Here is a 26,159-nt window from a genome sequence, read left to right as displayed (position 1 = left end):
AATATATTTTATTCATTGGCCTCAAAGGGCATAGATTTACAAAATGATTCAGGTTACACCAAATGAACCTAAACAACATCTAGGGCCAAAGGGAGGGATCGGAGCGGTGGATGCACTTGGCGAGTGCAAGGTCCTTGTCCATCACTATTACTCTTTTGGAATGGATAGCACATAAGTTCGTGTCTTCAAAAAGACCTACTATCATCTACTCCGTTGCCTCCTGAATTGCTCCCATAGCGCTTGAAGTGAAACGCACATCACTCTTGTAATGTTGTGCTATTTCACATACAACACACTGGAAGGGTGCACGGGGAATGAGATTGTCCACAGTGGTTTGGAACTTGCAGATCTCTTGAGGTGCCTTCACTCCTGATTTTTTGCACCTCTCAATCTTTGGGGGACCTTGCACTGGCCTTTGGACATGGCTCCATGGCCGCTTGTCTGCTTTGAACTTATTTCGCCTCTCCTCCCTTGCAACCACCTCTTCAGACTCCTCTTCCTGTGTCTGCTGGGTCATTCGAGGTGGCCTCTTGCGCCTAGGGGTCTGCTTTGTCCTCAGTCTCTTTTCCTTTTTATGAGGCTGTGAGATAGCAGGCTGAGGCTCTTGCTCAGCTCGTACTAGAGGCTCCTCATATCTCATCATCTTCAGGCATAGAGGGTTTATGATGCTCTTCCGTGCGGTCTGCTTGGTTGGATGATTGGGGCCAAGGTTCATTATATCTACGAGCCTGCCAAATACTTCCTCTTGTTGTGGGCCTATAATCTCTCCATCTCCTCTCTTTGCCTTTCTTGCTCCCCTTGTTGGTCTAGATGCTCCATGCCAAGACCCCACGAAGGAGCGAGGGGTAGTTGATCAGGATTGACTAGACTATTTTGCCCCTCTTAGGAGACCTCTCTACTTCCACGATTAGTTGTGTGGAAGGACTGAGAGGATCCCTCATCGTGCTTGGATCCTTCATCGTGCTAGGATTCCTCATGGTGTTGAGATCCTTGGGATCCCCCATGAGAGTCGAATGGTGGGGATTCGTGTTGCTTGGACTCTTGATGATGAGAACCACCTTCAGATCCTTGGTGATCATTGCCCTCTTGGCCACTGGGGCTTGCAGTGTGTTCGAAGGCCATGGCATTGTGAGGAGGACAACGGGTAGCGTTTAAACGGCGTCCAATGGGTCTAGCAGTTTGTTTAACTCGTGCCATAGAAATGAGGGATTTTAGGGTTTTGAAGTGCTTTATATAGACTTTTTTAAAGCACTTTAGGGTTTTTCCTTTAAATTAGGATTTTTTGAGCGCAGCTCCTCCCCCCCAGTCTTTTGTCGCCAGTTTGGTAATACTTAATCTTCACCACCCTCCCTCCCAACCCACTCACCCCTCTGCCTTGACATGTCGCACATGCAATTATGTAATTTCCAAACAAATTTGTGAATTTTGGAATCTATAATTGACTCAAAATAGTGTTAACTTTATTCATCAAACATTTTACATTTGGGGCTCTCTTAGGACCCAACGCCTCCCCTGTCTGACTCTACATTGCAACAAAAGTGCAACCCCTTGGCTCCCTATTGAGGACTTCCAAGCAGCACATCTCCTTATCTTCTTGACATGTTGAACCGCTTTTGTGAGACTTGAGACCTCTACCTTATCGCGCTTGAGAGTCCTAGCCTCTAGACATCTATAAAACCAATTGAACATTTCGTGTAGTGCATTGCTTCGCACGATACCACCCCCATGCCTTGTATTCTTGAAGTATGCTGCCTTTGCTCTGTAGTGTGATTTCTCCATTCCTTGAGTATTCCAAATGGACAGAGGGCCCCATTGCTCCACAAACCATGGTGCATGTGCATAAAGAATATGCTGTAAAGAAAAACATTGTATTAGAAACATAAACTGACTCATGTTTAAAGCACAAAATTTCAACCTAAGGAGGATTACCATGTAGTGTGTAATATGTGACTCCCCCCATGCTTGTACCATAAATGATATGAATTCTCCTAATGCTGTCTTGAATCTCTCATAATAAAGCTCATCTGTTTGACCTTGTCTAAACAACTTTATAAATGCATCAAGCTTTGTTCACAATTTTGCTCTCAAAGTAGCAATTCGTAGATGTGAAGCTTGATTTGTGGTGCACTCACATAAATCTTTCCAGTACTCCCAACCTAGGGTGCTTTGAGCCAATGTATGTTTTTCTTTATCAGCATTGTGGTTGGACAAGAACCTCCTTGCCTTTCCTCCACCCATGGACACTTTAGCAAGAAGATTTTGTGTCTTTCTTGATTGTTTCTTGTCCTGCTTAAGCTTAAAATTTCCTCTGTGAAGTCCCATTAGTGACAGTAGTTCTTTAGCTTTTGCAATGCATTGTGCAGATACTTGCTGTGGCCTCAAATTCCAAGCATAAACTAGATGGAGATAGAGTAACTTATCAAGTATATGCAGTTCAGCATGCAAAGTACACACGTGTACCCACTCCAATGGAATTGGTAGAATGGGGTCCCACTTAGGATCCTTTTTGTGATGATCAGGGGCTGCACTTTGGTTGCAAGAAAGGATGCCATTTTCCCACTGTAGGCTTTCCTTTTGCATCTTCTGAGAGTGGGTGCAATACAAGCATGTCCATTTTGCATCTACACCTATATCACAACCATACAAGCACTTGAGGGTCTTCAAATCACTAGCTAGATGCCATTCAACTTGAAATGTTCCATGCCCATCCACAATTAATGTTTGCCCTGCCTCGTCTTAGAATAATCGACGGGATGCCGATTCTCTCCAAAACCCACTTCAATGTCTCGTGGCACTCCTTTGGGGTCTCAAAGGCTGCAAGCCACCATATGTCCTTAAATTGGACTGAGAAACCCTGCTCAAATTCCTCATCCCCTTGAGCAAAATGCAAGGCGTCGTTCATAATACAAATGCTCACCCTCTCTAGCGTGTGCTCTTTTACCAACTGAGCTTCATCCATTTTTGTAACAAATACTAGTTTGCCATCTGTACAATGAAAGAGAAATTCAGTAAGGATATAGAAATCAAAAGAAATAAAGTTGAATGTGAAGAGGGAATTTCTCTTACCTTCTTCTCTCATCCCATAGAATCTGACCATGGCTCTCCGCAAATTCTCTACATCCACGTAAACATTATTGAAAGCATTCATCTCAAACATTTGGATGCCAGATTTCTTTTTACTCTTCCAAGTCATTGTGCCACTTACACAATGGTATCCTCCAAGCTTTTCTCTAGCACATTGGTTTGTTTCTTGACGTGCAAGCCTTACAGACCACGGTGTTGGCAATGGCATTGTAGATATCTTATACTTTTCCTCCATAGCAGACTTGAAAATTTTAAAAATAGAGTTGTAAGCTTCACGACTTACACCAGTAGCACTCAGGGGGGTCACTATGTATAAACCCTCTATACCACGTGCGTTCAAGGCCTATTTCTAAAATCCCTTATCTGTAAATTTTTCATTAATAAAATGTACCCCTTTTCTATACAAATCTGTAAATTTTTCCCAAAACTATTTTAAATAGTCCCTTATGTATATTTATTTCTGTAAATTTTAGAAATAAAAAATATCCTTCTGTTGAACTCACGTGATAGGGTTACATATGATGAGTGACCCCCCCGAGCAGTAGCATCAGAAGCTCCAAGCACCTCCTTTGCTTGGACGAGGCCCTTGAAATCCTTCATTACCTTTCTAGCAACTTTTTTACGTAGCCCTTTTTGTCTAGGGTCCTTCAACACTTCCATGACATCACTTGGATTTATTAAACTTCTTAAAACATATGAAGGATCACTATCATCCATTTCCATTATTCCCATCACATCCTCCATGAAATTCCTAAAGTAGAGTACAAATGAGTCTTAGTGGAAAGAATGCAACACCACAAATATTTTTGGGTAAGAAATTTCATTAAAAATTTGGGGAACTAACCTTCCAGCCCGTATTCTCCTCTTTCAGGCACCACTATTGGTTGACAATGCATCCATAGATTGCAATTGTCTTTTCCTCTCCTTCAGTCCCAAAGGTGTTCCCTTCAACTTTTGTACTCATTCTATCGACTTCTCTCATTCCTTCTCCACAGCATGTTGAACTTGGGCCATAGATAGACCTTTCCAAATCTTGTTTGCTTTCAACAAGATTTTGGATTGATTCTTCCTCGGGGGGTCACTCATCATATGTAACCCTATCACGTGAGTTCAAAAGAAGGATATTTTTTATTCCTAAAATTTACAGAAATAAATATACATAAGGGACTATTTAAAATAGTTTTGGAAAAAATTTACAGATTTGTATAGAAAAGGGGTACATTTTATTAATGAAAAATTTTACAGATAAGGGATTTTAAATATAGGCCTTGAACGCACATGATATAGAGGGTTTATACATAGTGACCCCCTCGAGGATTCTTCCAATTTATGTCGCTCCAAGTCCAATGCATGTGCTTTGTCATTGAGTTCTTTGTTTTGCAATTGGAGATCCTGCATATTGTTATGCATTGCCACAATAGTAATATTTCCCAAATGTGCAAGTTCTTCTGCTTGGGCTCTCTACACCTTGCTTGCTTGCATAGACAATGTCTGAGAATGGTTCAATCGATTGCAATAACCGAGCAATCTAGCATGTCCCTTGCCAACAAACCGAACAACATAATGCACTGTATGAAAAGGAGGACTCTTTTAGGTGGCAGGGTCTAAAGGATACAAGTTTCCATCTAGCCAAAGGTCAAGATGCTTCTTCCCTTGCAATCGAAGATTGTGGAGCACACTTTGAGGAGTTCCACTATATCCCAAAGAACGTGTGCTTGCATATTCTGCCTCCAGTTGTAGGTTCACATGGTACTTGTTGGATATGTCCTCAAATGGTATGGGTACTTAAAGAGAGGTATCAGTGATGCAGGCTAAAATGTACGGGAGAGCTAGCAAAGATGGAGCAGTGAGAGGGAGAGAGTAGCAAGGAAGATGGAGGAGGAGAAGCAGATGAGGGAAAGAGGAAGAGGAGGAGAAGAGTAGGGCGACAAGTGTAGAAGGGAGGGAAGGAGCTCCTGTAGAAGGGAGGAGGAGGGGAGAGATGCTACAAGAGGGAGGAGGAGGGGAGAGATTCTACAGGAGGGAGGAGCCTCGAGTGACATTCCATTAGGTAGTATTATGATCAAGGCTGGGTGATGGCTCGCTTCGGCCAGTTGGATTCACCTCGCTTTGGTCTACTATCATATATTCATATATATTGTACGTAGGTGTCAATAAGAGTCAGTTATTGTCTGGATCTCGGGGGGGTCACCACGTATAAACTCTCTATATCACGTGCGTTCAAGGCCTATATTTAAAGTCCCTTATCTGTAAAAAATTTCATTAATAAAATGTACCCCTTTTCTATACAAATCTGTAAATTTTTTCCAAAACTATTTTAAATAGTCCCTTATGTATATTTATTTCTGTAAATTTTAGAAATAAAAAAAATCCTTCTGTTGAACTCACGTGATAGGGTTACATATGATGAGTGACCCCCCTGAGGTCTGGATGATGGTTCACTTTGGTCGGCTGGATTCATCTCGACGACAACCTTCCCAATGAGCTCAAGATGTGTGATCACACAATGTTGATATAGATCATCTTGGTTCATTACATTGTGATTGCTGTTATATCTTTTCCTATTCGTCTTTTATAGCCTATCCTTCTTCAATATCTTGATAGGATTTGTTGGAGTAATTTGTATGAGGTGCGCTATTGCTTTTAGGGTCCACATTATAATTATCTATTAAAAATTCATGCAAGCATGTGTGTAGATCTCAATTTTATTTCTTGATTTTTTAGCATTTGTTTTTGTAATGACTATTGAGTGTTAACGTAATGCATTATAATTGGACCTAAATGTCTCAATTACTTAAACCATATTCGTTGGTTTTCGCATGTACACGTCGTGACTCATCGTGGCAATAGAACCTCACGATTGCTTAGATAATGATTGTTGTGTGATTTAGATCAATACCTCTGCCTTTCTCATGGTAGCCACCCCTTCAAAGAGAGAGAGAGACACTTGGAGAATTGAGTTGCAACAACTTGTCCATAGGGTGTGCATTCGACATATTATAACAATGAGTGAGGAGCAAATAAGAGACATTCCACATACCAAGTCTAAGCTGGGGATGAAATGCATCAGTGCATACTTGCTCAATTTGACTGTAGCTGGACGAGGCACAGAGAGGTGGACGGGACAGAGGAGAAATAGAATGTACTAAGTTTGCTACCTAGAGTGCTGGGTGATATAGTTGCACAATGGGTGGGAAATGGTAAAGTAGTTAGAGCCCTTGACAGACGCAGCGAGGTCAAAGTTGGATAGGTGGCTCATAGAATGGAAGGAATCCCATGTTGTCATTCATAGGAAAAATCGAAAGGAAAAAGGTACAGCTAGTAGACTATCGAACGTCACCATGCAATATTATACCTAAGTTGCAAGTGGCTCATCAGAAAAAATAGACACGAGAAGTCAAGACAGCAAGTCACAAATAGACTTGTGCAAGAAGTTTGCTAACATGTGCTCTACAACGGTACACTTCCCACTAGTTGCATTGATAATTCTTGAGGAATTAGGTGAGGGGGTGGAAGGAAAAGTGTACCGGGTTAAGATAGAGTGATTGCCTATAGGTTTCAAGCCAACCCTATCTGATGCTGGAAAGAAGTTGAGGCACGATACTACATAGGCACATAGATAATTGAAGATAGAGCTAGCAATGACTGTAATGCATAGGGCCGTGTGCCGTGCAATTGGTTACACACACGTTAGCAATCTTTGGTTAATCAGTCCATACTTCAATGGAGGTAGTATTTATGACACATGTTCATGAGCCTACCTTCCATGTATCATTCTGGGCAAAGCAAGGCAACCCCCACGAGCAACCCCGCAATGTGTGGCATGATACACGGAGTTAGATGCAAGCACACCTATTTTGTAAGAACACTCTTGCCATTTGCGTAGCTATTGCTAGTGCAATGAATGCAGTGCACGAGAGGGGGTTTAGACACACTGATTTGAATGCCGAAAACTATGTGCTAGATTTCACACTAGATGGGAAATCTATGCGGGTGAGCATTATTGATTGGGGAAGGTGTCTCCACAGAACTGAGAGCAAGCTCGAGTAGGTTCAGGCATATGCTCCAAAGTTATGATTTCCTTGGTTTGCACCAGAGCTTTACGCAAGAAACAATGCTTTTCCTCAATCAAATGGTGCATGGTCAGACATGTCAAATTGGTATGTTGTCGGTTGGTTACTTAGCGAAATAGCCAACTTCCTTGTGGGGTGCAGGTCCACACTGTCAGATGATGAACTATACTCGGGGCATGTAATCAAGTTGTTGTGGGATTGTAAACTCCACTTGTGCCAGAATGAGCCTCGAGAATGGATGACAATGGAATTGCTATGTTAACTAAACTTCATGCACACCGTGTTGATGAAAATGACACAATGCATCCAATGGACGATATGAAAACTTATCTTTAAATTTTTCATTTGCAAGTCATCATATTTCCATTTCCAACTCATCATATTTCCATTTGAAAGTCCTATAGTTTTTAAATATTCCTAAAATAAAATTTGCACTATTTTGAAATAGTGTTTGAATGTATGTGTGTATTATGTCCTGAGCTCGTATATTTGCTATTATGTTTAGGGTTTAACACTTCACCAAAACAATGGCATCATCCATCAAGAACACCCTCTTGACCATCCACACAAGTCGAGTATGAAGCCCAAGACACACACTCATGGTAGTCAAGCGATGCAGTTCATGATGGATATGGCTGACGCTACCACACATCTATCACTAAAAGAGCAAACAAAGGCAATTGCCCAAGCGAGTATTTTCCACAACCCTAATGGCATGCAGTACCCGACTATACATCTTCTTGTCTCAGATGATGATTTAGAGACCATATGGGATTGTAGCAAAAATGCTCCTAAACATGGGCGATGGTCCCTTGGGCGGTGTCATAGTAAAGCCATGAAAGAGAATGCACAATGTATATGGGAGATGATTTTTGCTAGGAAATTTCACTCAGAAATTTCCAAATACTTTGCAAAGATGCTATATGCAAAGTTTGTGCTTGGGCATGAAGTGGACTTTGCCTCAAACACTCGAGCACGTGAGGATCCACGTATGCCAAGTGGCACTAGACCCGTGGTAGTCGAACCTCCACAAAGCATCGGCAGTCCAGTCTCAGGTGAATATAATATTTAAATATGTCGATCATTTACTTTCGGGTTTTTTTGAAGAATTCCAACACAACATCAATTGATAAGTTTGTATGTGACTTTATTGAATGTGTAGCCTCTGTTACAAGTTCAGATCTCTATATGAATGTCGAAGAGGGAGCTAGATAGGGACCATGTGTCGAGCAAGATGTCACATTTATGGCTGCCCCATTGTACGAGATGCAACAGTAGCACATCAATGAGTGATGTAAGAACTTGAACGGGTGAGAAGCAACAATGAAAGATTGTATGCACTATTATCCCAAACCGGTCAGCGGCTTGATATCCACAATGCATGCATGGAGATGTGCATAATAGCAAGCAATTATTCTCAACAAGCACATGATGCACAAGCCACCTTGCAACATATTGAAGATGGGGGTGTAGTCTTCGCAATCAGTCGTGATTTTGTTGGCCTCGCCATGTGCAAACCATCCACAATACCTAGAAGATTACAATACATTATGGACGGGCCATGTTGTTCAATCTGCCAAGATCGTTTTGACAGGGCCACATGATACTATATATGCCCTCCCTTGTGATCATCGCTTTCACCTTGTCTATTTGGTGAATACCTTAAAGGTGAGAAGTGCATGTGCGGCATGCAATGCTCTGTGGCACGTGAGTTGTATGACATGCTTAGCATCGATGCAACATACTCTCCCGATCCAAGGCTACGTTCAATTTAAATGCTAAGGAGAGCAAGATTTTTGTATACAAACATATTTATAATATAAAATTACTTTTTGGGCATGTACTGTTATCTATTTGCAACAAATGTTTTGAAGGTTTGTTTCAAAGGTGTATTGATTTAATATTCTTGTTATCATGGTGTATTCTCAATTCTGCATAAATTTGTTTATGATGATAATTGAAATGTATCTTATTCTCATAAGTGTAATACTTTGTTTTAGTAGTCGATCATCTCCATCATCCATGGCGATCATCCTCGCAATACTGACGCTTATCACTAGCATGGTGCTTGGGATAACAATCGTTTGCGACTGTTTCATCATGCTATATTGCCATAGGCTCTCCATATTCTACTGGGCACTCAAGGAACCCACATACCAATCGTCGCTGGCACACGAGTTGGCTAGAGAACATTTTTAGGTTCATTTATTTTGATCCTCATAAAGTCATGTATGAATATAGCCAATCTTGATAGAATCTTTTAAGGATGCAGGCATCTGTTGACTTAGTTTTTTGCTGAGGCAATTTTGTATCGGTATAGCCATATACTCAATACTATATGAATATTTTCATGTTACCGCCTAATTTTTTTATGAGCGCATATCCATGTTGCTAGCTCATTTTTTGTAACAATAATATTTTTGAATGGCAGACACATAATCTCTGAGTCTAATTATTATTGTGAAAAGGCTGGACTGCTCCATGTTGAATTGTTAAAAATACTTTGTTTGTTTAAAATTGTTGAATTAATTACCATAGATGCATTGATTGTTGAAAATTATGGAAGTAATTAATGTGGATGCATTGTTATTGTCATACTTTGAAGTAAAATTGTAAATAATGCATCGTCTACTCCACTTAAATAGGGTCCACTCGAGGAAATTTAATAAGAGATCACAGTTTGCAAATAATAATTTTGTAATAGTTACATCCTTCATTGCAAATGATAATTTTGTAACATCCTTCAATCAACTTACAAAACTAGGAATTCTTATTATCAGCATAAGTGCAATTGCTAAAGTAATTATTATCAGCATAATTTGAAGTGAAACAAAAATTTAACGTTAGTTTCACCATATTCACCCTTTGCAAAATCAGTTTTACCATACATCAATTCAAAATTAAAAAGGTGATTTACAATGCCTCAAAATAGTAATGTTGGAGAACAAGCCCCAAAATGGTCGCAACAAGAGTTTGCAAGGCCCTAATCTCTTAGTCCCTTGCATTTTGAAATTCTTCCATGCACATCACCCAAGAAATGCAACCTCCTTCTTAAGCAAGACCAATGTATGTCTGGTGATAGATATTACATCTCCACCATCCATCGTCTAGCATTGTCACATTATTCTCCACATTTGCGACAACTTCACCTGCATTTGTAGACTGCATTGTTATGTCAACGTCAATACTAGCATGTGGCTATAAGATGGCGGCCACTCTTTGTGCACCATCACCTCTGCACCATGGCATTGTCTTATTAACATCTCCCACAAAGTGCCATAACATCCTCACTAGTGAGCCTCAAAATTCTTGATGGCAGATATCATATCTCTAACGATTTCCTGCTATCATTGTAACATAGTTGTGTGCTGCTATTGAACCTCCATTCCTCTCTGGAGCCATTGCATACTGTCAAATTAAGGACTTCAATTAATTCAATTTCTTTCATAATCATCAAAAACAATTTATCCCTTTGAAATGCATTTTCAACCAAACTTCCAACATGTGAGTACTCCATGCAAGCTTGCTAGACCTCGAGAGAGAGAAATCATTGAACTATTTTGCCCCCTCGTGATGTGGTTCAATGATTATAAACGTGGTAATCTACCTGTTAAAATAGGCGTGGGATGGCAAGTCACCTTTTCCCACGTCCTCTCTCCTGAGTAAGCATCTATCTGCACTATGATCATTCGCAACATCATGCTCTATTGACGGATGTCGGTATTTCACACACACCAGTGTAGTAGCTAGCATCACTTACACAAGTACATCAAGGTTGCAAGCAATTGGATAATATGTTCCAGGTTTGAACATTGAAGTAAAACAATTGTAATACCATCTAAATACTATAGCAATGCTTCAAATTGGTATGATATCCATCAACAAAATTGATGACGTCAATGTATATCAATTTTATTTTAAATAGAACATGAGCACGATTGTAATATCATCTAAATGCTATAGCACAATTTCCAATTGATATGACGTCAAATAACAAAATTGATGTGGATGTCAAACAAAAAAATGCTTTAGCATAAATTCCACATGTCTTAGATGTTGAGGGTAAGGCACATGAGATCCGTGGTGTGTACGAAAGAGTGCCCTTTTTCCTTGACTTCTTGCCTTTGCATCCTCATATCTTGTCACCCATTTTTTCATCACAGTGCTATTAAGCATGCAATAGAGGTTAATATTATTAGCAACTCCATGTCTATTACTGCGCTCCATCCTTTCCCTTGAGGCATAGTAGAGGTCATCCTTATGTCTTCATCATCTCTCCATAGTCGTGGGAGAGAGCTATCCACATCAACAAGAAACTAAAAAATATATACAAGTGGTCATCTTGTACCAACCATCCCAGCCATGCTACCTTTGGGCCTTGCATTTTGCCTCACAAAACCCTTCAAGGTCTTCATGAAGCGGTCGAGGAAAAACAACAATTGTGCATGAACAATGCCGCATATAGCAATCTCATCCACCAAATGCACTATGAGATGTAGTTGGCTTGTGAGAATAGAACGTGGAAATGTATCCTTTTACTAAACAAACCACCTCCACTAACAGAACTTGAGCATCCTCAAGCGTGGTGGGATCTATTTCCTTTGAGCTCACATACCTAGAAAGAAAAAAGTGCACCATATTAGCAATATGAAAACCTTGCATGGAGCATTGATATGCTTCACATTTTGTATCCTGTAAAGTACCTCACAAGCTCACCCATCTTGTAAATACAATCCTTCACGTCCTTCAATGCACTACGAGAAATGCTAGTAGGTAGTATGAAGTGAACACATGAGCGATGGTTGATTAGTTACTTCTACACTCACAAATTTAGAAGGAAAAAGAGATTATGGTAAGTCATACTTACTTGGAGCATCATTTGCCAAACATGAGATTTCAAGCCATAAAATTGCTCTACACCTCTTTTCTTGCTCTTTGTGAAGGCCCCCTTCAAACACCTCATGCATCTAGTGGGAGTATGAATTGTAGTGATAGCTCACTTCACCGTCACCATCTCTAGCTTTGATAACCTCCATGGTGCACGCACGCATCCTCCCACTGGTGCGTAGATCCTCCCTTATGCCTGTGGAATCTCATGTCCCATTCAAATATTTCCAAATGGTAGATGCTATATTCTTGAAGATATAGCACACAATAGTTGCAAACCCTTACTGGCTCATGCCAAGTGGTGGAGGAGTCGTGGAACTATCCCAAATTCTCATCCAATCTCCTATAGGGAGTGACTGTGGAGGGACTTCATTCCAAGGGGCAACATATCTAGGATGATCAGGTGGGAGAAATCGATGGCGATTCTCATAGATGACCTTATTCAATGCATCTGCCCATGAAGTAACTAGCGGAGGACCACAAATAGGACACATGGTAACCCGATGTAGTGAGACCTAAACAATTATAGACATAATTGGATAAGTAAGGTGAGTTTAGGGTGCCACATCGATTGCCTACTCATGATTAAAAGTTCAATGCTTACCTGAACACTCACCATAGCCTGGAAAGTCATGCATCGTCCACATCAAGCACCTCGATACCTCTCCAAAGTACCTCTAGCTCATCAATCAAAGGCTCCAGATAAACATAATGATTTTTGACTTTATGTTTCCCTAGAATTACAAGGGATAACATAACATGTCCTTTGTTAATCTTGCCATAGAGGGTGGAAGATTATAATTCACCAATATCACTGGCCATCACTGTAAGAGGTGCTTTTGAGACCAAATGGGTTCACACCATCCATACCCAATCCAAGTCTCAGGTTCCTAGGTTCTTCCTTGAAGCTTGGCCATGTGTCTTCAATATGCTTCCACAAAGGAGTGTTTGTGGGAGTTCTCCACTTGCCATAGGTTGATCAATGGGAGGAATGCCATGACATGAGCTCTACAATGTATTTGCACTTGAACATATGTTGGATGCGAGGGATTATGGGAAAATGTCATAGAACATTACGAGGCACATCCAAAGTTTTGAGATATGCTCTATATCTTGCCTCTTCACAAGTAGGACACTCTCTTGCCTCCTTATGTCGTCCACGAAATAGAATGCAATCATTGATGCATGGGATGCGCTTGTAATCCAATCCTCCAAGAGAGGTCACATGTTGCCTTGCCATATCTCTTGAGGTCAGTAATTTATTCTCCCTTGGGAGTATTTTACACAATAGCCTACACATAAAGACCATAAATGAGAAAAAGTATTCGAGTAATTCATCTCTATTCTGGAAAAATGTCGAAAGAATAAAAGGTGTAGAGCCATTTGTAATAGTATTGAGGATGGTCGACGCTGATGCCTTTGTTATGGGTAAAGTGTATTGGAAGATGTCAGAAGCAATATGACAAGTTAAATAATTTGTGTGCTTTGCACCTAGGTAGAAGCAACAAGTGGTATATTTGGCCGATAAGAGATGGAAGCAAATGCAAACCCCTTTGCATGGAGCTGCTTTCACAATATCAAATGCATGCTCAATCATAGAATCCTAAAGTCATAAATAAGTAATTTTTGAGAGGTTTGTAAAAACTTACTTGTGGGAGATCAAGAAAAACTAACCTACCAGCAACGAGTGAGGTATACGAATCGCAAAGGCTCTTTTGGAGATCCTTGGAATCTTGATGCTATTAAGACGAGTGTAGCACCTACTTGCTGGAAGGAATATGGTGGACAGACATTGGGGTTTGCAACATGTTGCAACTTGCATGCTCTCTGTTGTTGCATCATTGGGTGCATGTGAGCAAAATTGGAGTGCATACGATTTTATTCATTCTAAGAGATGCAATCTCTTAAAGCCATCAAGAGCTGCAGATTTGGTATTTTGCTTTGGAAATCTATGATTGTTGAAAGGATTCAATGTTGATTCAGTAGATCCTATTTTCAGCCTCAGACATCAAACATCACCACCTTCTCCCAGGGAGAGGTCCAGAGGAGTGGTCCTCACAGTAGGACAAAGTGTAGGGATCTGCATCTCAGTCTCACAAAATTTGGCTCTAGAGGTGTACAATCAGAGTGAGCTCATTCTGGCACTGGATGGGAGTTCACATGGGAGAGTCCAGGATTGGGATCCTGAATGTGTATGCCCCACCGCTCGACCTTTTGGATGAGGCTGTCAGAGTGTCTTCCAGATTTAGACTCCTAGATTGTTGGAGGTCACCACCTTCTTCTAGGGAGAGGTCCAAAGGAGTGGTCCCCCACAGTAAGATGAAGCATAGGGGTCTACATCTCAGTCTCACAAAATTTGGCTCTAGAGGTCTACAATCAGGGTGAGCTCAATTTGGATGGGAGTTCGAACGAGAGAGTCCAAGATTAGGATCCTGAACCTGTATGCCCCACCGTGCAAACAACATCGCCCAGCCTTTTGGATGAGGCTGTCAAAGTGTCTTTTGGATTTAGGCTCCTAGATTGTTGGAGGTGACTTCAACAACATAGAGTTCAAGGAAAACAAGCAGGGCAACGCCTCTTTCTCTGAGATGCTAGCAATAGAGTGTAGCACCTAGGAGCAATTCATTTTCATGATCAATGGCATAGAGACCTATGGAGAGAGCTAGATTTCAGAAGGACACCTAGCAGCCTCCTCTTCTCCTTTGGATGGAGGTGACATGATGGATTTCTTGAGAGACTAGACCGTTTTTATGTTGGGGACTAGGCACTACACAGAGGCAGCTCTACCAGGATTCTGGCAGGTACCACGATGTCAGAACACTCTCCAATAGTACTTCACTTGGATCAACCTCACTAAGGTCTCCCCCAGAAGGAGATCTGCATTCTAGAGGACCTCGTGTAGGATGAGGAGATCCAGCACATCATGGCAGGGATTTGGAGCAATCAGAGATGACACTGTGTGAGAGATGGTGGGCTGCGTGGGTGGCCGATGCGATTCAAAGGAGTAGTGAGGAGTTGCAGGCTCACGCCCTTAGCCTGAGGAGGACTCTTTAGGAGTGTAGCGGGATTTAAGGAGAGACCTCGCCTCAATCGAGTAGCTTAGGGAGCAGGACCAAAGTTCTCAGTGGCTTGGCGACAGGTTTGAGGATGCTCACCTTGAGCTTCACGAAAAGTTCTTGCAGAAATTACATCGTATGCATGTGCGCATAGATATTGGGAGTGACAATCATTCTTATTGCCTGTTGATGCATAATCGCCACTAGGAAGTGACTGAGTGGTCAAATACCACTCTCATCAGTTTCGCAGATTTGCCCTTGTGAGGCAAAAGTTGTGTTTTTTTGCAGTGACAGAATATTTTGCAGTGTTCTGTAATGGCGTCTGATGCTCTTTCACAGATTGTCACTGAAAAGCTTGACAAGAACAACTTCCAAGCATGGAAGTTTAGAATGACGATTTTCCTTAAGGAAAAAGGCTATTGGGAGTTCATTACTGGAGCTGAACAAGAACTTGTTATTCCTAATGTTCGCAGTCAACAAGAGTTGTAGGCATTTAAAGGTTGGCATGAGAGAGCCAGAAAAGTTATGTACTGACTGTCTATCAGTATTTCAGATTCTATGATCGTGCATATTTAGGATGCAAGCACGATGACAGGTCATGCAGAATGGATGTAGGATGCAAGGAAAATAGAAAGACCAAGATTTGTGGAGATTGGTGATGATATTGCACATCCTATTATGCAGATTGGTAAAATTTCTTTGTCTATGCAAGATGGGAAAAAGAAATACCTGTCTGATGTATTTCATGTGCGGGAGAAGGTTCTAGTAGGCTTTCTTGATCTAGTTTATGTTAGCACAGAGGATCAGGTAGCTTACATATTCATGAAGGCATTGGGCGCAGAGAAGCTGCACAAGTTCAGAGACCTGCTTGGTGTGTAGGAATTGGGATTGAGCTCGAGGGGGAGTGTTGAGATATTGAGCTCCACTCGTGATATGCCAAGGTGACTGTTGTGCATTTATGTCACCGACTTGTTAGCTGCAGATGCGGTTGGTACACTGCCCATGAATAATAGCTGGATGACTGCTATCTTTATGTACTCTAGTTAGTGGCTCAGTTAGTATGCCACCTAGGTTAGCTGAGTTTGGTTTGAGACCCACATATAGGGTTCACCTATTCCTTTTGTACTAAGAGAGATTCTTTTTGCTTTTACAACTAAGAAGAGGAAAACTGTTTTCAGCCTCCACCTTTGTGTGTATTCCCCCATTGTGTATGTGAGAAAGCTACAAGTGAGACTCCTTACTTCTCTCCCACTCTCTTCACACCCCCTGCCTCTAAAGTTACCACGTCCTCCTCTCGGGGGGTTCACTATGTATAAACCCTCAATATCACGTGCGTTCAAGGCCTATTTGTAAAATCCCTTATTTGTAATTTTTCCATTAATAAAATGTACCCTTTTTCTATACAAATCTGTAAATTTTTTCCAAATTCATTTTAAAAACTACCTTATGTATATTAATTTCTGTAAATTTTAAATATTAAAAATATCCTTCTGTTGAACTCACGTGATAGGGTTACATATGATGAATGACCCCCCCGAGGTCCTCCTCCATAGGACTTGCTTTCTTGAATTTGTTGTATATTCTGATTTCTACCACCGCCTCCAAATCGGCCTGCTCTACCTCTGCCTCTACCTCTGCTAACTTTTGAGTAGAAGACAGCTTCTTTTGAAGTTCCTCCTGAAGAAGATGCACCACCATTTCTCTGCTCTTCAGAAATTAGAAGAGCAATCAACTCCTCAAAATCAGGAAAATTCTCATGGACGGCAATGGATGTCCAGAATTGTGCATAATCCTTTCCTAGACCATTCAAGGTCACAGAAACTAAATCATCATCTTCCACTAGTGACCCAATACAAGCAAGTGCATCTGCAATCTTCTTCACCTTCATGTGGTAGTCATTGATGCTCATATTTTCTCTTTGCACATTATGCAACTCTTGCTTGAGCTACATTTTCCTGGCTTGCGTATTTGTGCTACACATTTTTGTCAAAGTATCCCACGCCTCCAATGGGGGAATACACACTGGAGGCTGAAAACAATTTTCCTCTTCTTAGCTATAAAAGCCAAAAGAATCTCTCTTAGTACAAAAGGAATAGGTGAACCCTATATGTGGGTCTCAAACCAAACTCAACTAACCTAGCTGGCATACTAATTGAGCCACTAACTAGAGTACATAAAGATAGATGTCATCTAGCTATTATTCATGGGGTGGTGTACCAACTACATCTGCAGCTAACAAGTCGGTGACATAAATGCACAATGGTCACCCTGGCATATCACGAGTGGAGCTCGATATCTCAACAGGGGGAGCCAAAGAGGTCGTGGTGGATGGCAGAGAGGCCAAAATGGAAACATCAATGTTGAATGCTACTACCCCGCTACTACTATGGTAAAATGGGTCATATGGTTAAAGATTGCTCTAAAAAGCAGAATGACATCATGACTGGAAAATTGCAGAGCAAGGCAATTATGCATCCTCTAGTAGACAGGGTGATGACAGAAATGAGCATCTATTTATGGTGCAGCACATGACCAATTCTGTGACAAGTGCAGAAGAAAGCAATGATGTGTGGTATATTGACTTAGGTGCATCAAACCACATGATAGGTCATGCAGAATGGATGCAGGATGCAAGGAAAATGGAAAGACCAGGATTTGTGGAGACTGGTGATGATACTGCACATCCTATTGTGCAGATTGGTAAAATTCCTTTATTTATGCAGGATGGAAAAAAGAAATACTTGTCTGATGTATTTCATGTCCCGAATATCACCAAGAACCTGGTTTCTGTTGGTCAAGTGGTTGAGCAAGGCTTGCAGGTCAGATTTAATCCTCATGGATGCTTTGTTGAGGATATGAAAAATAAAGGTTGCTTGATAGCAAAAGGGAAGAAGAAGGGCAGGATGTTTACATTGGATGTAGACTTGCCTGAATTGAGTGCAGCAACATTTGCACATGGGACCGGTGTAGTTGCAGATATTGATATCTGGCATAAATGCATCGGTCATGTTAATGTACAATGATTTAAATTAATGCAGGCCCAAAATATTGTTGCAAGGTTGCCTAAGTTCAAGGTTGCAGAAATGCATAAGGTATGTGAAGCTTGTCAATTTAGAAAACAGGCAAGGAAACCATTTCCTAGACATGTTCAAGAGAGTAAGAGGCCATTGGAATTAATCCACTTTGATGTGTGACTACTAAAGCTACATCTATTGTAGGCTGTCATTATTTTGTTACTTTTATTGATGACTACAGCTAAAAAGTTTGGGTGTATTTTATGAAAAAGAAAAGTGTAGTGTTTGGGCATTTCAAAGCTTTTAGAGCTATGGTTGAAAAAGAAACAGGCCTGTAAATAAAATGCCTAAGGTCAGATGGAGGGGAAGAGTACCTCTCAAATGAGTTTGCAAGTTTCCTATAGGAGCATGGCATAAAACAGCAATATTCATGCAATCATACTCCACAGCAAAATGGACTTACAGAAAGAAAAAACAGGCATATTGGAGAGGTATCCCATGCCATGCTCAACGAAAAAGACCTACCAGATTATTATTGGGCTGAAGCAGTTGCTACAGTAGTCTACATAATGAACATGACTCCCACTGTAGCAATACATGGCATGATGCTAGAGGAGAGGTATACTGGTAGGAAACCAGATATTTCTCATTTCAAAGTTTTTGGTTGCATTGCCTATGTTCATGTGCCAGATGAGTTGAGATCGAAGTTGGATCCAAAAGCTAAGAAGTGCATCTTTATTTGTTATTCTCTATAGCAGAAAGGGTATAGATGCTATAATCCTTCTACTCGTAAGTTTACAGTGAATAGAGATGTTGTTTTTTATGAGATGAGCAGTTGGTATAAACTAGTAAATGTGATTGATGATGTAGATGCACAAAATGGTAATGATGCACAGAATTCACAGCAGCAATCACAAAATATTAGTGGACCTATAGTGTCCTCTAGTAGTGGTTCATATACCTCGCCATGGACAGGCAAATTGAGATCCGGAGGATCTCCTCAAAGCAATGCAGATAGTGGTATGCAAGTATCATGAAAGGGAAAAGAGAAAGTAGATCAGCCCATGGTTGATGTGAATGCTGGTCACTCTTATGTGGATGGTGAATCTAGTGGCTCAAAACAGAGCCTTGATGATGAGTTGGGTATTCCTTCTATTATTACACCTGGAGTAAGGAAGACAAGGGATGTTTTGAGAGCACCTGGTAGTGAGTCTATTTTGCGCAGGTCTACTAGAGCTAGGTATCATGTGGATAGGCTGAAATATGATGGATTTATAGCCATTCACTATGCCTATATGGTCAAAGTGATACATGAACCCCACTTCTTTTGAGCAAGCCATGGGAAAAGAAAAATGGGAGAAAGCCATGGATGAAGAAATGGATGCCTTGGAAGCAAATGCTACATTGGAATTTGTGCCTTTGACTAGAGACAAGAATGCAATTGGCTACAAGTGGGTTTATAAGGTGAAGCACAATGCAGATGGTTCTGTGAATAGATACAAGGCAAGATTAGTTGTCAAGGGGTATGCACAAACATATGGCATTGATTATGAAGAAACATTCAGTCCGGTTGCAAGGATGGTAGCCGTAAGAGCAGTCATTGCTATGGCTGCATCAAAGGGATGGTCTTTACATTAGATGGATGTAAAGAATGCCTTCTTGCATGGTGATTTGCAAGAAGAGGTCTATATGGAGCAGCCACCAGGTTATGTTCATGCTGTTCATCCAGAGTTTGTTTGCAGGTTGAAGAAAGTCTTGTATGGCTTGTAGCAAGCACGAGGCAAGCACCCAAAGCATGGTCTGACAAGATAGGATAGTATCTTGTCACTATTGGATTTCAGATTTCCAAGGCAGATTTCTCACTTTATGTGAGAAAAACAGAAAAAGGTATTATGCTGCTTGTCATTTATGTTGATGATTTGATCATCATAGGTGATAGTGATGAAGATATCCTTCATGTGAAAATGCTATTGAAGCAGAAGTTTGGGATGAAGGATTTGGGAGAGCTGCGTTACTTCTTGGGCATTGAGGTGATTAGATCCACAAGTTGGATATGGCTCTTGTAGAGGCAATATGGATTGGACATGCCAAATATGGGATGACAGGCTGTAAGCCTATTTCAGTTCCTTTGGAGCAAAATGTGAAGCTGAGCGCAGATGCAAGTGAGCTTATGGAAGACCCTACTATGTACAGACGCATAGTAGGAAGTTTGATTTATATGACTATTACTAGGCCAAATTTGAGCTATGCTGTTGGTTTGATAAGTTAGTTTATGTAGGCTCCAAGGAAACTGCATTTGGATGCGGCTAGACGCATACTGAGGTATGTGAAGTCCACATTGCAGTATGGACTATTTTATGAGACTGGGGTTCAGATACAATTGCATGGATACATTGATGCTGATTGGGCTGGTAGTATTTCTGATAGACGATCTACCAGTGGATATGTGTTCTCTTTTGCGAGTGCTGCAGTCACTTGGAGCAGCAAGAAATAGCCTATAGTTACCTTGTTCAGCACAGAGGCTAAGTACAAGGGTGCAACAATGGCTGCATGTGAGTGGCTGCATGTGAGGTAGCTTGGTTGCATAAGCTACTTTATGATATGCATCAGTCTACAGATGGGCCACTTGTCATTTATTGTGACAACATGAGCAGTATACACTTGGCAAATAACCCAGTCTATCATGCTAGAACAAAGCACATTGAGGTGCATTATCACTATGTGCGAGAGAAGGTTCTAGTAGGTTTTATTGATCTAGTTTATGTCAGCACAGAGGACCAGGTAGCTGACATATTCACGAAGGCATTGGGTGTAGAGAAACTGCGCAAGTTCAAAGACCTACTTGGTGTGCAAGAATTGGGATTGAGCTCGAGGGGGAGTGTTGAGATATCGAGCTCTACTCGTGATATGCCAGGGTGATCGTTGTGCATTTATGCCACCGACTTGTTAGCTGCAGATGCGGTTGGTACACTGCCCATGAATAATAGCTGGTGGATGACAGCTAACTTTATGTACTCTAGTTAGTGTCTCTGTTAGTATGCCACCTTAGTTAGCTGAGTTTGGTTTGAGACCCACATATAGGGTTCACCTATTCTTTTGTACTTAGAGTTCTTTTGGCTTTCACAACTAAGAAGAGGAAAATTGTTTTCAGCCTCCACCTTTGTGTATATTCCCCCATTGTGTATGTGAGAAAGATGCAAGTGAGATTCCTTCCTTCTCTCCCACTCTCTTTACAGGCTCTGTTTTGCATCTCCGGATCAATAATACCCAAGCCTCCTAGTGCTTGTGACATGGTCACCGTTTGCCAAGCTACCCGGGCTCTAATGTTCCTTGTGCCATCCAAACCTCCCCAAAGGAAGTTCCAAACCAACCATCGGAGCTTCCCAATGCATCCTTTGTGAAAGCACTAGTAGGAGGTGATATACTAGGCCGTGGCAAGAAGGACCTGGTTTGCCACTAAGGCATGACCTGCTAGAGAGATTTTGGCTGAGCTCCAATAGAGAATCTTGCACCGAACACTCTTAAGGACCGAGGCGATCTGCTGCTTTGCTATAATGTCAATACCAACCTAGCATTCGAGGTATCTTGCTGTCTGGCCCTGTGGTATCCATCTGAAGCCAAAGTCACTCCCCCACTCATGGATCTCCTGTGTCTCCTCAGATCTTGTGAAGAAACCTATGGATTTTGTCCAGTTGATCCGTGCACCCGATACCTCGCAGTAGGCACCCCTGACTCTCTCGGGACTCACTGTGGTGCCCTCAACATACAAGGCCGTGTCATCTGCAAACTTCGAGTTAAGAAGCTCCTCCTGCTGTCTGATTGGGAGGCTCAACCATGTGAGGCCCACCACCTGTGATCTCAAGTAATAGCCCAAAGCCTCTCCCACAAATAAGAAGAGGAAGGGAGCGAGTGGGCAGCCTTGGCAGACTAAGCCAGAGAGAGGAAATGCCTCGCCCATGTGTCCTCCCATAAGCATCTAACTAGAGCTCCAAGCATAAAGCGCTGAAACTCCTCTGACCCATCTGTTTGAGAAACCCAATCTTTGGATAGTACCCTCCAGGAAGGACCACTCTACCCTGTCGTAGGCCTTCTCAAAATCCAAGAGGACAGCCAACGGGGCTGTGACTCCTCCTTGGACCAATCCACCACCTCCCAAAACATGAAGATGTTGTCAAGAATGCTACAGTCCTGGATGAACCCAGTCTGTGTGTCGTGAATGATGTCAGTAAGATGGGGCCGTAACCGCGAGCTCAAGACCTTGGCGAGGATGTTGTATGCAATATCACAAGCAGAGTGATTGGTCTCCACTATCGAGAGGCAGTCGATAGAGCGAGCGAGGAAAAGCGAGCGGGCCCAAAAAAGCGAGCGAGCTTTTCCACAATTTCCTTATCGAGGTATTCAACATAGCTTTGTGGAAACCACTATTTGGGAAAATTGTCGAAAATAAAACTTATGTCACTATGTGTAACTATACCAATATTGTGAATTATAGTCTACCTTAACTTCCAATTGGAGCCATACTCACATTATGCAACAATAGTATGTGGTTTGAAAGAAACCGAATTTCCACTCCAAAGTGGATTCCATTACTAATACAACAATTCTTTTGCATTTGAAATGGGTCTTATTATCAAACTCCTTCAATAATCAAAACAAATGCGTTGCTTGATATGTTGAACTTAGTAACATAAACATCACTTCACCCATATGTGGGGAAAAAAAACTTTCTGTAGACTTCATAGCATGGGATTGCATCAACACTTATGACATTCAAAATGGTTCTTCTTATTAAAAGTGTTATCAACCATGAAAGAAAATGTTTAAAAATAGTTCACCCATATGTTGAAAAACCCGTGTCATTTATGACATTCAAAATTGTTCTTGCAACCATCCTGTAGTTCCTAGAGATTTTGCCCATACTTCCAACCTCTTCCCTTCAATCACTAAGAGGTATCTAATAGTTTTATAGAACACTTGAGATATCATCACCTCCTAATACAAAACCATTATTACTATTTGTAGAACACTTGAGATATCATCACCTCTTAATACAAGACCATTCTTACTATTTGTAGAACACTTGAGATATCATCACTCCTTCCCTTCAGCCACTAAGAGGTACCTAATCCTTTTGTAGAACACTTGAACCATTCTTACTATTTGTAGAACACTTGAGATATCATCACCTTTTAATACAAAACCATTCTTACGGTTTGTATAACACTTGAGATATCATCACCTCTTAATATAAGACCATTCTTAGTATTTGTAGATCACTTTAGATATCATCGTCTCTTAATACAAGACCATTCTTACTATTTGAGAGATTAATGGATTAAAGGTTTGAAGCTCATAGGAGACGAAGGAAGAGAAAGTCAGTTTCGACATGAGGACAATAAAACAATTGGAATATTTTGACTTATGTATTATACCTTTTTGAAGACTATGAATTTAAGTCAGTTTCAACATTAGGATGATAAAACTAATTAGAATATTTTGACTTATGTATTATATATTTTTGAAGACTATGAATTTTAATGAGGAGAGGCATGCACACTACTTAGTAAATACACTAGTACTACTACTAGTCTACGACTATTAAGCCTAGTAGCACCAGTGTCATTTTGAGCCTTGTATCAGCCTTTTGATAATTTTCTTTCATCTTTAGTGCAATAGAAATTATTCCTTCTATCAGAAGAATCTTGCCAAATTTATTCAAAGTGATGATTTTGTAGTCTACAGCCACTATCCTCTGACTCTCAAAAATATATTAATGTGAGCACCCATTTATCTTGTTTGATCAACCCTAGACTATGTTGCGATAGGACATTACTAGAACAAAAAAAAAAAGAATTGATATGGCGATGTTCGGTGTGAAATAACCAAATTAAGGATTTAATAAGAAAGAAAACAATCAGAATCAATAGGCTATTCAATGGCTCAAATCTACACAGAAATTATAATGTGCCTCCCAACTCTTATGCATTCCAGCTCCTCATGTTTGACAAGAATGCAAACAATAATGAAATCACATTATCTTTAGTTTCAAAGTAAGCAAAGCACCAAAAATAAATGCAAACGTACTGGATGACGAATAAATAGGTATAGATATAGATAGACCTATATATATGCATTCATAGATATAATGATGATTAAAGTTGGACGGTATAATAATATTATGTGTACTATCATTGGGATTAGGACTACTATTGGTAATATTGTATGTAGTAGTAGGAGAACTACCATTAAGGAGCACTCAAATAAAATTACTAATGGTGGTGATAAAACTACCACTAGTAGTTTGGTAATTACCCCTAACATCTACAACAAATATTTGATGGGTAGCTAGTATTAGGTCAAAAGGCCCCAATTGTGCTATAATAATGGACCAAAAAAGGGAGTGCTATAGCATCACCTAAGGGTCACTTTTTATCCATGAAAGAAACAAGTCGGTGCAACCTAGGTCATACAGATCTAGGTCATGTGGAGTGGTTCACGTCTCTTTCCTTGACAAAAAAGTTACACTACCTTTGATAGTAACTACAAAGATTGCTGCCATAGTGCCGTAGAGTAGCCCCTAGGTTGCACCATCATCCCTTTTTGCTTTTGAGCCATTAAGTTTGATCCACTGATTTTATGTAGAATTATTCTACTATATGTTCACATGTCCTTAATAGGATCTTGATATAATCCCTTCCATTGTAAGTACTTTTACTTCAAGTTTCACATATCCTTAACAAACCACTAGGCTTCAACACAAATTCATTCTTATGTTTCAAGCCTTAAACTCAAACACTCTTGTAAAAGGGATAATGTATTAAAGCTACATTCAATCCATCAAATCTTTTGAATAACAGTTCTATTGAAAATTCATGTATCATCAATAGGATTTCATCCATTATATGTTCATTTGTCTTTAATAGTATGTCTAAAAATTCATGTATATTCAATATTATTTCTCTCATGTGTTCCAATATCTTCAAAAGGATACCTTTATTTAATAATGTCCAAACTTGAGCATTGATTTGTATTTATCAAACACAATTTCACTCCACCTATTCTTTAGAATGAAATTTTTTCACCAAAAGTGGGCCAAATGTAAGGTCTTTCCACATATTCTTAAGAATGAAAATTTTGGCCTTACGTTGGCAAGTCTATGGAATGAGGGTAAGGCCAAAGTCTCTGGTACGGTGCATTAGGTCTTGATTAATTCTTCTTTAGGCTTGAATATTTAATGCATTAACTTCACAACTATTATTTATGCTTGAACTTGTAATGTATTAATTTCATGACTTAGGATTTTATGAAGTTATATCTAACATGTCCCAAATTTAATGGAAATTAATATCCTACATAACACAACAAAGTATCATCATGTCCCTTCCCAAAATCACTGCTACCTAGCAACTCTCCTGGCATTTTCACTGCCTTGCATTTGAGTTAGCTATGATGAAGAATGTTGCCTGCCTTTGGAACCTCTTAGAGTTACCGTTAGCATGATCTAATTTCATGTACCCCAAAACTTGAGACTTGGAGATTCCCACATCACACCAGTGGTAGCTATCTTTTCCACTCTCAATGCTAGTAAGAGCTAGGCCCCATAGACCGGTAAAAGAAGTCTTTTTGGAGGTTCAATTTTTTCCCTCCGTCTTCTGCAAGCCCCCTGATGAAATAGGATATATTCATCACCCTACATTTAATGCAATAATTGACACAACTTTTTTGGACCTGACTATGTAGTTTACATCCCAAAATTGGTGCTAAAATTGGAGATTGGGAGATTCCCATATCACACCAACGGTAGCTGTCTTGTCCACTCTCAACACTAGTAAGAGCCGCGGTCCCCATAGACTGGTAAAAGAAGTCTTTTTGGAGGTTCAATTTTTTGCCTCCGTCTTCTCCGGCCCCATGACGGAATAGCATATATTCACCACCCTACATTTAATGCAAGAATTGATAACTTTTTTTGGACATGACTATGCAGCTTACATCCCAAAATTGGTGCTAAAATTTCATACCGGGCATCTCCATTTGCCGGGAGGTGT

This window comes from Dipteris shenzhenensis, chromosome 17, assembly GCF_047967505.1.
Source record: "Dipteris shenzhenensis isolate YYH24624 ecotype China chromosome 17, Dip_SZ_1.0, whole genome shotgun sequence".
NCBI classification, from domain to species: Eukaryota; Viridiplantae; Streptophyta; class Polypodiopsida; order Gleicheniales; family Dipteridaceae; genus Dipteris; species Dipteris shenzhenensis.
Note: the sequence above shows the minus strand (reverse complement) of the source record.